The sequence below is a fragment of the Mastomys coucha genome, unplaced genomic scaffold, assembly GCF_008632895.1.
Source record: "Mastomys coucha isolate ucsf_1 unplaced genomic scaffold, UCSF_Mcou_1 pScaffold13, whole genome shotgun sequence".
Taxonomy (NCBI): Eukaryota; Metazoa; Chordata; class Mammalia; order Rodentia; family Muridae; genus Mastomys; species Mastomys coucha.
This window is the reverse complement of record NW_022196895.1, coordinates 14,115,431-14,130,031: the sequence shown is the minus strand read 5'-3', so window position 1 is coordinate 14,130,031 and position 14,601 is coordinate 14,115,431. Positions and strand designations below refer to the sequence as shown.

The window sequence follows — 14,601 nt, the reverse complement described above, 5'->3', positions numbered from 1 at the left end:
TCCAATCACCTTCCTCTCAATGAAATTTAACTTAATACAATTGAAAGTTATATTTCATTTTGTACATTATCTCATTTTCTATAGTGAGAAACTAGAATTCAGTAAGCATTGAATTCTTCCTGTCACAGGCAGGGGGTGCTTCAGATTTCTTTGGTAGTGTGGTATTGCTCAGTCGGTCAAGTATCTGCCTAGTATGCACAGACACCTTGGGTTGATTTCCACACATCCCATAAACCCTACACTGCCTGTAATCCCTGCATTCAATAGCACACAGGAAAATTAGAAGTTTAGGGCCATCCTGTTACAATTTACTACATAGCAAGTTAGAGACTTTGTTCAGGATATATAAAACAATACTTCTTTTTTTTTCATTTTTTATTGGATATTTTCTTTATTTACATTTCAAATGTTTTCCCCTTTCCAGTTTTCCCCCTCGGAAACCACATATCTCATGTCCCCTCCTCCTTCCTCTATGAGGGTGCTCGTCCTGGCATTCACCTACATTGGGGCATCTAACACCCTCAGGTCCAAGGGCTGCTCCTCCCACTGTGTCCAACAATGCCATCCTCTGCAACAATGCGGACAGAACCATGGGTCCCTCTAAGTATACTCTTTGGTTGGTGGTCTAGTCCACAGGAGCTCTGGTGGGTCTGGCCAGTTGAACCTGTTTCTCCCCTCCATTGGGCTACAAAACCCCTCAGTTCTTTCAGTCCCTTCTCCAACTCCTCCATCAGGGACCCTGTGCTCAGTCCAATGGCTGGCTGCAAGCATCCACCTATGTATTTGTCAGGCTCTAGCAGAGCCTCTCAGGAGACAGCCATATCAGGCTCCTGTCAGTAAGTACTTCCCAGCATCCACAATGGTGTCCAGGTTTGGTGACTGTATATGGGATGGATCCCCAGGTGGGGCAGTCTCTTGATGGCCTTTCCTTCAGTGTCTGCTCCACACTTTGTCTCTATATTTGCTCCTGTGAGTATTTTGTTCCCCCTTCTAAGAAGTACTGAAGCATCCACACTTTGGTCTTACTTCTTCTTGGGCTTCATATGGTCTATGAATTGTATCTTGGGTATTCCAAACTTTTGGGCTAATATCCACTTATCAGTGAGTGCATACCATGTGTTCTTTTGTGACTGAGTTACCTCACTCAGGATATTTTCAAGTTCCATCAATTTGCCTGTGAATTCATGAAGTTGTTGTTTTTAATAGCTGAGTAGTATTCCATTGTGAAAATGTACCACATTTTCTGTATTCATTCCTCTGTTGAAGGACATCTGGGTTGTTTCCTTCAAACGGAAGGATCAAAACTCTACTTCAAAGAAGGAAAACAACAACTCTCTTCTTAGGTCTGTAAATTCTGTCCACAAATTGGGCATTTGACTGAGAGAACAGAATCATTCATACTAGATTCCTTATATGTAGAAAAATATACTTCAGGAGAAGGTGACCCTAAATATCATTGGGTAATTATGCAGGAATGTGAGTTACACATTTGCCCTCTAAATGAGAGAGAGGTATAGCACTTGGCATTCAGACTCATTTTTATCACATGTGAATCTTGTCCTTTGAATCCTCTTGTTTAACTCCTTGAAAGATCTTCTAACTTTCACCAGACTAAATACAAACCACTTTCCTTAATACTCAGAAATAATCATCACCTGACTACACTCTTGCTTTGTCATTAATGTTTTTCAATCTAATAGACATAACATCTAGTTTTTACTTCAAATGTCCCCAGGACACACTGCTGCCTCTAGAAAAATGTTGTCAAATGTTACTCTCTGCTACATATAACTTTTATATTTGTCTCTCAAAGGTGAGCTTCATCATTAAATTGGTCTAGGAATCATCCCAGCCCATTATATCTAGTTTTCCATCCCTGAAATAAGGCCCAGAACAACATAATCTATTTCACAGTTTGCCATGTTGGTTTTCATGTCTATATATTTTCTAACTTAAGAACTGCATTTTATTTGAATTATCTGTGCTCTGCAAACTTAACTGTCATACATGAATAGTTTCATGGATGTTATAAAATGAACAAATAAGAAAGGGACTACCATAGTGCCTGAAACTCTGCATATGTGGATATGGATTGATATCTCTTCACAGAGTTCATAAAGATACCAATCTGAGGGCATCTGAATCTTTCATTTTTGCTCAAATCCCTCAGACACTGAATATAAACATAGTACACTCCAAAATATTCACTCATTTGTGAAAAAATGTTGAATTCTAACTTCCTTTCTTATGTATTTTATTATATTGATACAACATCATTTCCTACCATCTTAATGTTTTCAAATTCAGAGTTTCATCATAACTAGTCCTTATGAAGAGTCTGAGGCTAAACAGACTTGGAAAGGGGCTATAGCTCAGGTAGTTGAGTGCTTACTAACTATGCTTGAAGCCCTGGGTTTTATCCACAGACCCACATAAGCAGAGAGTGAAGAAGCACACATGGCTACTCAGTGCTGGGAAAGTGGAGGCAAAGAGATCAAAGTTCAGTGATCCTCTCATTCTGGGCTGGAGAGCAAGACAGGGATCCTCTTAATAAGAACCACTGAGGGGAAAAAAAAAAGAAATGAAAATTTAAAACAATGATGTGAGGCAACAAAGTAAACAGTATCAGAGCCAAGTTGAAGTTTGATGGGTTAATGGACATGGTGACCCTCATTTCCTCACAAGAAATCTGATCCTCAGAGAACCTCAGAAGAACAGAAGGATTTTAAGTAATTGTAGCCATATAGCCTTTCTTGAAAAGTCTGAGAATATGGCTACCAGGGCAGCCAATTCCAGTGAAATTTTAAGCCTCCAGCCCGTGAAAGACCCTGTCTCAAAGACACAAGGCTGCCAGCATCCTGAAGAATGACTCTCAGTTTTTACTTTTGGTGTTTACACATATCAACAATAACCCAAGCACATATGCCTATGCCTGTACATACAAGAGAACCTAGTCAAAGTTTTGGGCCAAGACACTTCTTAGGTATAACAGATCTGAATCCCCGCTACAGGGCCACTTTTAGTAGGGTTCCAAGGCTTTAATCAATTTACTGTATTTCCTTGGAAGTCTTAATAAATAAAGCGTTGGTTGACATCACACTATTTTCCAGTCCACTTACTTCTTTCATTATCCTATTTCTTTTTTACATGTAATTTTCCATTTTTTACATGTGCAACCTGTATATTATACATACACAAGCACACACACATACACACACACACACACATACACACACACATACACACACACACAGGAACCCATATTGACAATAATTCTATTCGAAATGTTCAAGGTAGAACTTGAGGTAGTGAACATTAAAGAACAGGTTGGTTTTATTTTATCATTCTCAGGTTTGTAAAGATTGCTTCACAATTGTTTTTACACTATTTTTTCCTATTGACACATTTAGATTGTGAATTAAGCATATTTGTATTTTCCCTGCTGCTTTTTTGGAGGAGAGAGTTCTTATTCCTAAGGTAATACTATTCTAAAAGTATGCAAAATCATTGACACTTGTCTCTTGATCATATAAAAATGCAAAGGATTTACTTAAAAGTTGTATTTTTTATTTTTTAATTAGATGTTTTCTTCATTTACAATATCTCCTTTCCCAGGTTCCCCTCCAAAAATAAATAAATAAATAAATAAATAAATAAATAAATAAAATAAACCAAAACTAGAACAAATTCCTGTTTCCTCCCCCCTCCCCCTGCTCACCACCTCACCCACTCCTGCTTACTGGCCCTGGCATTCCCCTACACTGGGACATAGAACCTTCACAGGGCCAAAGGCCTCTCTTCTCATTGATGGCTGACTTGGCCATCCTCTGCTATATATATGCTACTGAAGCCATTAGTCCCACCATGTGTACTCTTTGGTTGGAGATTTAATCCCTGGGAGCTCTGAGGGTACTAGTTAGTTCATATTGTTGTTTGTCCTAAGGGGCTGCAAACCCTTCAGCTCCTTGGGTCCTTTCTCTAGCTCCTTCATTGGGGACCCTGTGCTCAGTCCAATGGAAAGCTGTGATCCTCTAGTTCTGTAGTAGTCAGGTACTGGCAGAGCCTCTCAAGAGATAGCTATATCAGGCTCCTGTCAGCAAGCCACTTGCTGGCATCCACAATAGTGTCTAGATTTGATGATTGAATATGGGAGGCATTCCCAGGTGGAACAGTCTCTGAATTGTCCTTCCTTTAGTCTCTGCTCCATAGTTAGTGTCTAAAACTCCTTCCATGGGTATTTTGTTTCCCATTTTAAGAAGGAATGAAGTATCCACACTTTGGTCTTCCTTCTTCTTGAGTTTCTTGTGGTTTGTGGATTGTACTTTGTGTATTCCGATCTTCTGGGCTAATAACCACTTATCAGAAAGTGCATACAATATGTGTTCTTTTGTGATTGGGTTTCCTCACTCAGGATGATAGTCTCCAGATCCATCCATTTTCCCAATAAATTCATAAATTCATTGTTTTTAATAGCTGAGTAGTACTCCATTGTATAGATGTACCACATTTTTTGTATCCATGCCTCTATTGAGGGACATCAGGGTTGTTTCCAGTTTCTGGCTATTATAAATAAGGCTGCTATGAACATAGAGTAGCATGTGTCCTTATTACATGTTGGAGCATCTTCTGGGTATATGCCCAGGTGTGGTATAGCTGGGTCCTCTGGTAGTACTATTTTAGACTTTTTTTTACATAAAGTAATTTCAACATTTGTTCCATGTATGGAATGAATGAATAGAGTTTATCTGTGACTTGTAATCAGCACTCAAGTCAACATGCCAAAGTTGATGGAAGAAGTATCCCAAGGACCCCTCACAGACAAAAAGCTATAGATAATAAAGGGATGCTGAGAGAAGAAAAAGCACTTCTCTCCAGGGAGATGTATCCTGATGTACTGTCTAATTCCAAATGGTCAACCCTAAACATATTTATATATGAAATATTTTCAGTGTTACTTCAAAAATCATTATGGATAAAATGTCCTGAGAAAAGACATTGTGATAACATAACACATTCTTATGCTGAGTTTGTATTACATCTGTATCATCACCACATTAACCATGAAATCAGAGTCACAGAGAATCAGGTTTGTTCACAATGAGCACACTTATAAGGACACCCCCTCTGACCTTAGAATCTGGAATTCTCCTTGGCAAGCCTTTCAGTCCTTCTGCTGGATTTGTATCATTTACTTGGTTGACATCAATTTGTTTTCTTCTCTGCTGCATCCATAGCAACATCAGGGCCCTTACTTTTATCTTAATAATCTAAACTTCTGCCTTGTCTCTCACAATCTTGACCTTTGCTCAACCAACCATAGCAACCTATCAAACTCTGCTGTCCCCTTATTGCCTTACGGTATAAATTAAAAGGGCACTATTCTGTAACCCATTGAATCAAGAGATTTTTGAGGCTCAAAATGTCAAATAAGTTTGAAATAAGGCTACTTAAGTTTGAGTAATGTAAGTTCACTAAGCTACAAATTTAACATTAAAGCCAAAATTTTATAATTAGGTAATTGATTTACTATGAAAATTGATAGCTTCAAATTACATAGACAGAAAGATTATATTTGACTCTTTTACATAAATGAACCAAAATTGTTACATGCTATAGATATTTCAGTATTTAATGCATTTTCCCAGAAAAATGCTTCAATTTGAATATAATTAGTTCCTATGGTTTTGTTTTCTTAAAGTCATTTTTTGATGATTTTATTTTATTAATATTTTACAAATTGCCCTTTTGTAGTTGTATAGTGCTCATTACTAATTTCATGATATAAAGAAATTTGTTTATATGAGAGTTGAGAGTTGGTTGTTTTGCTTGTGGCAATACGTATAAACATGCAGAGGTATTATAAATTGGGGCTTATACTTTTTACTTTATTTTGGCTTCAAGCTATCTATTTTAATTCACATTTTATAAGAATATCTATATTTAAAGAAAATGATAATGAAAACATCCAAATATTCTATTTTTACTTTGATATTATATTTATATTATATAAGACAATTTTTAAACTTAACTGTATTTGATAATATTCTTTCCCTCCTATAAGTTCACCCAGACATTTCTGTCTATACCCATATAACATTAAATTTTTGCTCAAAAAACAAACAAAACCCAACATAGTAATAAAGCCCAACAAAACAAAGAAAACAAAATAGATCCATGACCAAAAAACAATACAACAACAAAACACACCAGACTCTAACTGAGTAAAATCTCATACATGCACAAAAACTATGGTGTTTGTTATATATTCTATGACTCCTGAACATGAAACCTGCCCTGGAGTAGTTGATATCCACAGTGCCACCCTATTGGAGAAATCTGGTTTGCCATCTCCCAACAGGTATATGTGAGAGTTCAGCTATTAACTTTTACCCTGGTGGTTATGTTTGCATTTATTCATTCATTCATTCATTCACTTTAAAAAAATAACAGGATAAAATATAATAAGATAAAACAAAACTACCACATCAAAATTGGATAAGACAAACCAATAAAAGAAAAAGAGCTCAAATGAAGGAACAAGAAAAGAAGTTACTTGTGCACTGATTCAGGAATCTGAAGGAAAAAAGACAAAATCAAAACAAACAAACAAACAAAAACAAAAAAACAAAAAAAAACCCAACTACACGTTAAAGTGGAAGTCATAATGTTCATGACTTCCCATACAGGCCCTGTGAATGCTACACGAGTCTCTGTGAGTTCATATCAGCACCACTTATGTTGATTATAGGCCTTGTTTTCTAGTCTTCTCTATCTCCTCTTGCCCTTGCATTCATCCCTACCACTAAAAGGAGTGATTTAAAGGTGATATTTGTTCTTGATATTGTGTTTCTTGATTTCTTTATATATACATTCTACATTAGCCTTCTATCACATGTGGAGTTGGTAAAAAAATTTTGTGATTTTCTAGGTTAAATGCTTTATCTAAACAATGGTGTCCTTTCCCATGCACATATTTCACAGTTTTATTAGATCCCATGTATTAATTATTTATTTTAGTGCCTATGCTAATGGTGTTCCTTTCAGAAAGTTCTTTTCTGTACCAATGAATTTGCGGCTATTGCCCATTTTCTCTTCTCTCAGGTTCAGTGTAAAAATTTTTTTATATATAAATTGAAGTCTCTGATCTATTTGGAGCTGAGTTTTATATGGTGTGAAAAGGACTCTGTTTGGATTGATCTCCATGAAGCCATCCAGTTTGACCAGCATCAGTTGTTGAAGATGCTGCCTTTTTTTTCCCACTGAGTATTCCTGGACTCTTTTTTTAAAAATCAAGGGTTTATTGATGTGTGGACTTATTTGTGGACTTAATCTTCACTTAGATTCCATTGATCAAAGTGATTGTTTTGTGCCAATGCCATATTGTTTTTATTGGTATTCCTTTGTTGTTCAATTTGAAATTTTGATAGTATTACCTGTAGCAGTTCTTCCATTATTCACAATTATTTTAGCTATTCTGGCTTTGTGTGTGTGTGTGTGCGTGTGTGTGTGTGTGTGTGTGTGTGTCTGTGTCTGTGTCTCTGTCTCTGTCTGTGTCTGTGTGTGTGTATGTGCATGTGTGTGTGTCTGTGTCTGTGTCTGTGTGTGTGTGTGTGTTTCCACATGAAGCTGAAATGGTTCTTTCAATAATTGGGAAAAACTGTGTTGGTATTTTGGTGGGATTTCACTGAATCTGTTGATGGTTATTGGTAAAATATCCATCTTTGCTATGTTAGTTCTACAGATTTATGGGCATGGCAGATCTTTTCATCTCTTCATATCTTCTTCAATTTATTTCTTCAATTACTTGAAAGTTTTTATCATGTGTATCTTTTACTTTGATGCTATTATGAAAGGTGTTGTTTCTTTCTAAGATTGACTGTTGCTTTTTTATAGAAAGGTTACTGATTTTTGCAAGTTGTTTTGTATCCAGCTACTTTGCTGAATATGTTTATTAGCTGTAAGAGTTTCCTAGTAGAATTATCCAGGTCTTTTATGAATACTTTCATATCATCTGCAAATGAAGGTACTTCAATTTCTTCTTTGCCAATTGATATTCCTTTCATGTCTTTTCATCTTAATTGCTCTAGCTAAAACTTCAAGTATAACATTAAATAAGTATGAAGAGAAAACATCCTTTTCTTATTCATGATTTTAGTAAATGTTTTTGCATTTTCTCCTTTTAAGTTTGTATTGTTTATGGACTTACTGTAGGTTGCTTTATTATGTAGAGGTATGTCCCTTGTAACTGTAATATCTCCAGGATTTTTAACGAATCAACATCTGATATGACTTAAGACCTATTCCATGAGATGGAGACCATACACAACAGTGCTTGAGTTATCAAAAACCTGAGACTAGTTAACTTACATCTAACTCTAATATTCAAATTCCTTTTGATGAGTGTCTACTGTTAAATATACTCTAAGGCAGAGAGTCTTGTGTGATTCCTCATACTTTTAAGACACGTTTTTCCCTTCCCATTCAAGGAAACCCACCTAGTATGTCCTAGAGACAAAGAATTGACTTGAACAGTTTATTCTGTGGTCTTTAAATAATAGTAGAAATGGTCGCTTCATATTAGCCACTAATATAATAATTCCACCTACCATATCTAGTGAATTTATGTATCCTGAAAATTCAGTTCAATCTTTACATTCACACATTTGGGAAAAGCAATGTCCTTGTATGTGGAAGTTCAATCAGTATTCAAGTTCAAAAGTTGTTTGAAGAACTCTTCTCTATATTTTCCTTGGGATTTGGATCCTCCAGGGTCAAAATATAAAAAGGTTATACACAGTGGCAACTTCCATTAGTGGCTATATGCCCTCATTATAGAAAGAGATGAAAGTCTTAGTTTCAGACTACAACAAAGTGAAGAAGGAATCCAGGAAAAGAAAAATAGCAAGAAGTTGCTTGTTGCCAAGGTGCAAGTTGTAGCTAATTCTTTTTGTTGCTTTTTAACTTAATTTATTGATAATATAAATTTTATAACAGGTATGGGAGAGTAGCAATAAAAATCAAGCTGGCGACATATGGCTTCATATCTAGTTTGTAAGATTCATGCATCTTCCCATGGTTTATGCATTGCTAACTCCAGTTCCACAGAAATGAAACGTCACAAGCAAGGTTTGTTTTATTACTTAATTTGTGGCCTGTCTTTATATGGAGCAGAGAATCAATGTCCTTCTATTATTCTCCCTGTATTAGTTTATGCATCCCTTTCATGAAAAATCCTGTCTCTGATAAATATTTCATGTTAAATATCTGGTGGTCTAATAAGAAAGTGTTGCACTAGGATAAGAACACTGCAGGTATGAAGCAATTAAATGTAGCATGTAGGTACTTTGTAACCCACAAAGAGAACAAAGCAAAACTGTACTCTTGCTTCCACAGAAGAAGAATTTCAAATAAGTTCAAGCAAAACAATATAAAATGAAAGAAGAAGGTTCACTTATTTTAATGAGAGGGTAATGTAAGTTCTGGAAACATTTCCTTATGAAAATCTCTTTAAACAACAAAAATTCTTAAGCTAAGAGTTGAGTGGAAGAGCATGACAATTCTAGGTTTTAAAATGATCTGAGTTCAGATGCCAGATCTGTTCCCATAACAGGAGTGTGATCTTAGGAAAATCCCTTAGCACCTCTGAGCATCATGTTTTGTTTCATTTAAAAGAATATAAAAATGTCCTAACATGATTTGGTGTTACATTACATGAATTAACACATATAAAATATTTTGAATTCTTGCTATTACAATAAATGTAAACATTTTAGCAACTTAATATATAGTTTATTACTGTATATTATGTATTATAAATCTCAAAGTCTAAAAGTAAAAGGGTTATCAAGGGCACATACATTTCTTATAGGGTTTTAGGACAGACACACTGGTATGTACTGGTTTTGGCTAGAATGCATTGGTGATTCTAGAATGCAGACATCAGACTGAGACTGATAAGGGAAAGAGAGCATTTACTTTTCTTGTGCAGGAAGAAAACATTTCATTTAACCAAGTCTAAATATCTTTATAAATGTCCCAGATAGAACAAATGAGTAGGAGACAGTTATAAATATAGAATGAGTCTTTTAAAGAAACTTATCTTGTTTGTTGACCTGCAAATTTAGTTCAGTTGTTCCTACACACACCATAACCAAAGGTCCAACTAAAATGGGCATATATACAAGCTTTCATTTTCCTTTCCTCCTTACCTAAAAAGTACACTAAACCGTAATTTATATAGAATGTTCATTGTGGCTGGCATTGCAAATAGTGTAGAGATACAAGTGATGCTCTTATTTTCCATAAAAAACTTTCCCATTTTACATGGAGGAATTGAACATCATTGTATTGGCAATCTTTAGGGTCCTGCGATGTGACCCCCACTGAAAATGAGGAATTACTATTGTAGGGATATACTTCAAAGCATGTGGCAGATTTCTTGTCAGTATTTTCAAATAGTATGCAAATATCAAATTATTAAGAACACAATGATCAGCAAATAAAATAATTGACTTTGCTTAGGATCTAAGAAATCTTTTAAGACTTACAGAAAATTCATGCCAAAACTCTGAGTAGATCATAGCTTGCCTTGTGTTCTCTCTCTCTCTCTCTCTCTCTCTCTCTCTGTGTGTGTGTGTGTGTGTGTGTGTGTGTGTGTGTGCGTGTGCATGTGTGACTTCATCTCTGTGTATGTATGTATGTATGTATTAATGTATGTGTATGTGTGCTCATCCTATGATATAGGTGTACATCTACAATTATGTAAAGTTCATAGCACATGACTTTCTTTCTATAAAAACACCTTAAAAGAACAAGAACATATTTAGATTATCTCAGTGACACAGTGAAACTTACAGTTCTGTATCTAAAAAGGATCAACTTCCTTGCTTAATTTTAATTTTAAAAGTAGGATGAAAGACAAGAGATGAGAATAAAAGAGATAGAGAAGAAAGAAGAAAAGGGAGTCTAGAAGCAAAGAGAGAACGAGGGAAAAGAGACAGTCATAGAGGGCTTTTAAAGTTAATAAAAGTAAAAAGGGCAAATGGAATTCTTAGAACAAGATCTTCAGTACAGATGAAATAAAATGAAAAATTATATGCAAATTTGTGCTGATATAGCCTTGAGTTCAGTTATCATGTGGAAAGATTTTTGAAAGAAATAGGTCTTCAGGAAAATTAATCTTTTAATTTCTTCTCTCTTTTAATAAGAAAAAATGTCTTGATGTGTGTATGTAAAATAGGAATCACACATTCTCTACCTGTAACTCTCTGCCTGACAAGTTTATATAGAAGCTACCATTAAAAAGTCAATGATGACAGTTTTACTACTTCTAAAATAACAGCCAAACTGGTTAAAAAGTTTTCCAATTTCATGTGTATTGACCCCATTCAAAAAATGACACCTAGCACATTAAGCTGCAGTTTCTTTATTAAGTTCTCCTGCTTCTTGTCAAACCTTTTGTCCTGTTCCCCCTTTACTTCCTACATCACTTGCCTCTTCAAGTGACTCTGTGTAACCCTTACCAGGATATGTCAAAACAGAAGCACTGAAGAGCAACTGCTCAGGGCTTCCAAGAGGACTCATCTGACACAGCTAATCAGGAGTCATTGTACCACAGACTTAACAAGGATTTAAACCAGTCACTGAGCAGAGAAGAAATATTGTGCTAAAAAGCTATCTAAAAATTATAGTCTCAGGCTGGGAGTTGGTAAGACAAGGTTGAGAATTATTTTTCCAACGCAAAGCTTTATAAAACTTAGCTTACAAGTGTCTATTGTAACTATTGTTGGTGCACATGAAAACCTTCTGTAGGAATGAAAACAAAGGACCTGACATAGCTGTACTAATTTAGCTATATGTCTATACAATTGAAAGAATACAAGCAGTAACTATGCCAACAACAACATGATGAAAAAGTTATCTGTAAAAACACAGAAATGTGTCTGAGAGTTCATTCTCTTATATGCCTTCCCAAATCCATGGAATACAAACGTATCATCAAAATGATGAAGAAAGGCAATAGAAGAGCCTATATCCTTCTCTGCATGCCCGATTCTTTTGGAATTGGGTCCTGGAACCCAATTCCACTGAGTCCTTTGTCAGTGTCTATGGAGACCATGCTGATTCTCTTCTTATCTAGTTCTCATAGACATTTGTCCTATTCTTAAGAAGCATTATCACATTTTTATAATAATGGCGACTCTCATACTTTTAATAACAAAATAAACTTTAAATGGGAAAACTCAAATATGTAGAGATATTATTTTTGGTCTGTTTAATACTTCTTGGCATTTGCTTGTTATTTTGACTTTAAATTCAGAAGGTCAGCCCTCTCTGGGAAACTTCTAATTTCTCCTGGGAAGAATGCTTGAAATGTGCATGTTTGTCACTAGAAAGGAAGCGAGAGGTCTGGGTTTGTTGATCTGAAACATCCTACTAACTTCAAGTGAGATAATTAGGAGATCAGCCACACTAATTGTACAACCATGGAGAGAATATGTTTATTTTAAGACAAGATATATTTTTAAAGTTAAAGGCTCATCCAAATTTGTTTCTAAGTATGACCGTTATCAACATTTTAACCAAGATAAATAAATGTGTGCAAATAGTTCTGTCAAATAAACATTGATTAGGGCTGTGCATTAATGTTTTAAAAAGATTCATAAAATATATATATACAATGGAAACAAAATAGCTACTTATAATTCTGAGAATATTTCAATAGACTTTGTTTCAATGGGCTTTGAAAGTTTTTCTTATAATTCTGACTAGAAAATGCTTCTTGCAACCAACATAAAACATGCAGTATTCCACATAAACTATAGTAATTCCACGATTTTTGGTCCATGGACCTTAAGCTGTATCTTCAAATTAAGTTTAAATTTAGGTGACATCATCTGGCCATTCTTCTTGCTGATAATTTCTTGAAAACGAGGCACTGGTTCATAGTCTGAATAGTCACAACATCCCTCAGTCCTCTGAGACATGATTTTTATTTTTTTAATCTTGTTTTCATACAATATATTCTGACCACAACTTTTTCCTCCCTATACCCCTCCCAGATAACCCCCACCATCCAACCCTCCCAACTCTACACTTTTTCTTTCTCTCTTTAGAAAACAACAACAATAGCAAGAACAAGCCAGCAAACAGCCAAACAAAGTACAAGAACAACAACAACAAAGCAGGAGTCCAATATGGTGAGACTAACTTTAATCTCTGTACTCAGGAAACAGAGTCACATAGATATCTATGAGTTCAAAGCCACTCTACACTTCAGGTTCCAAGACAGGCAAAACTATATAATAAGGAGACTCCCTATCAATAAAGTAAAAACAAAAAAAGCAAGAAAAAACACAAAATATCTTTGTGTCTCTCTGTCTCTGTGTGTTTCTGTCTCTATGTATCTCTGTGTGTCTCTCTCTGTCTCTGTGTCTCTCTGTCTCTGTCTCTCTCTCTGCCTCTGTCTCTCTCTGTGTCTCTCTCTCTCTGTCTCTCTCTCACACACACACACACATACACATATAAAATGAAATGTAAATAAGCTGCTACAGACCCTGGTTTTGTTTGGCAATAACTTCAGTTATGATATTATTGTTATTTGTAATCAAATAGTGACAAGGCATTGAGATAAAAAAACAAAAACAAAACAAAACAAAAAATCCTCAGCCATACTCAGGAATAATATTAGAATAATTCTTCTGCTCAACCAACTGACAATTCCAATGAAGGTTAAGTTTATTGAAATAGGGAAACCTCTTGGGATAGATGAATGAGAATTCAGATTTAAATTGTGTTTTTACTAGGGCTCCGCTGATCAGATCTTCCTAAAGCTAACAGTGAGCATGTGTCCGACAGCCAGAAACAGGATGTCCTCTCTCTCGCTGTCATTTCCCCCTCTCCCATCAGCATTGGCTTCTTCCTGAAGACCAGCTCACCCTCTGCTGTGAGGTGAGCATAGTAGGAGATGTCTTTAGCATGCCTGGATAGACCATGACACCTGCAATCAAGGATCTTAGGCACATATTGACAGATGACGTAAGGGAGCTATGGGAGAATTCTCTGTTCATAGACTGCTCCCTGTTGGTAGCTGGCCATGAATTCAGGGATCACAAGACCGTCCTAGCAGCTCACTCTCCAGTTTTCAGAGCCATGTTTCAACATGAAATGAAGGAGACCCTAACAAACCACATTGAGATCCACGATCTGGATCCCCAAGTCTTCAAGGAGATGATGGGCTTCATTTACATGGGGAAGGCACCACAACTCCATAACCACTCCATGGCTACTGGTGTGCTGGCAGCTGCTGACAAGTATGACTTTGAGGGCTTGAAGGTCTTGTGTGAGGAGGACCTCTGCAGGAACCTGTCTGTGGAGTATGCTGCACACATTCTCATCCTGGCTGACCTCCACAGCACAGAGCAGCTGAAGACTCAGGCCCTGGATTTTATTACAGGTCATGCTTCTGAGGTCTGTGAGACCTCAGGGTGGAAGTCAATGTTGGAGTTACATCCCTACTTAGTGACTGAAGCATTCCACTCCCTGGCTTCTGCACAGAGTGTGTTCTTGGATCCCTCACTCAAATTCCTAAAGAAATTTTAG

The 14,601-nt window shown here is 36.1% G+C and overlaps 1 pseudogene; it reads left to right on the top strand.

Annotated features, from left to right (window-relative positions):
• Positions 1-3,284: 3,284 nt before the first annotated feature.
• On the top strand, positions 3,285-14,601 carry LOC116087798 (annotated as a pseudogene).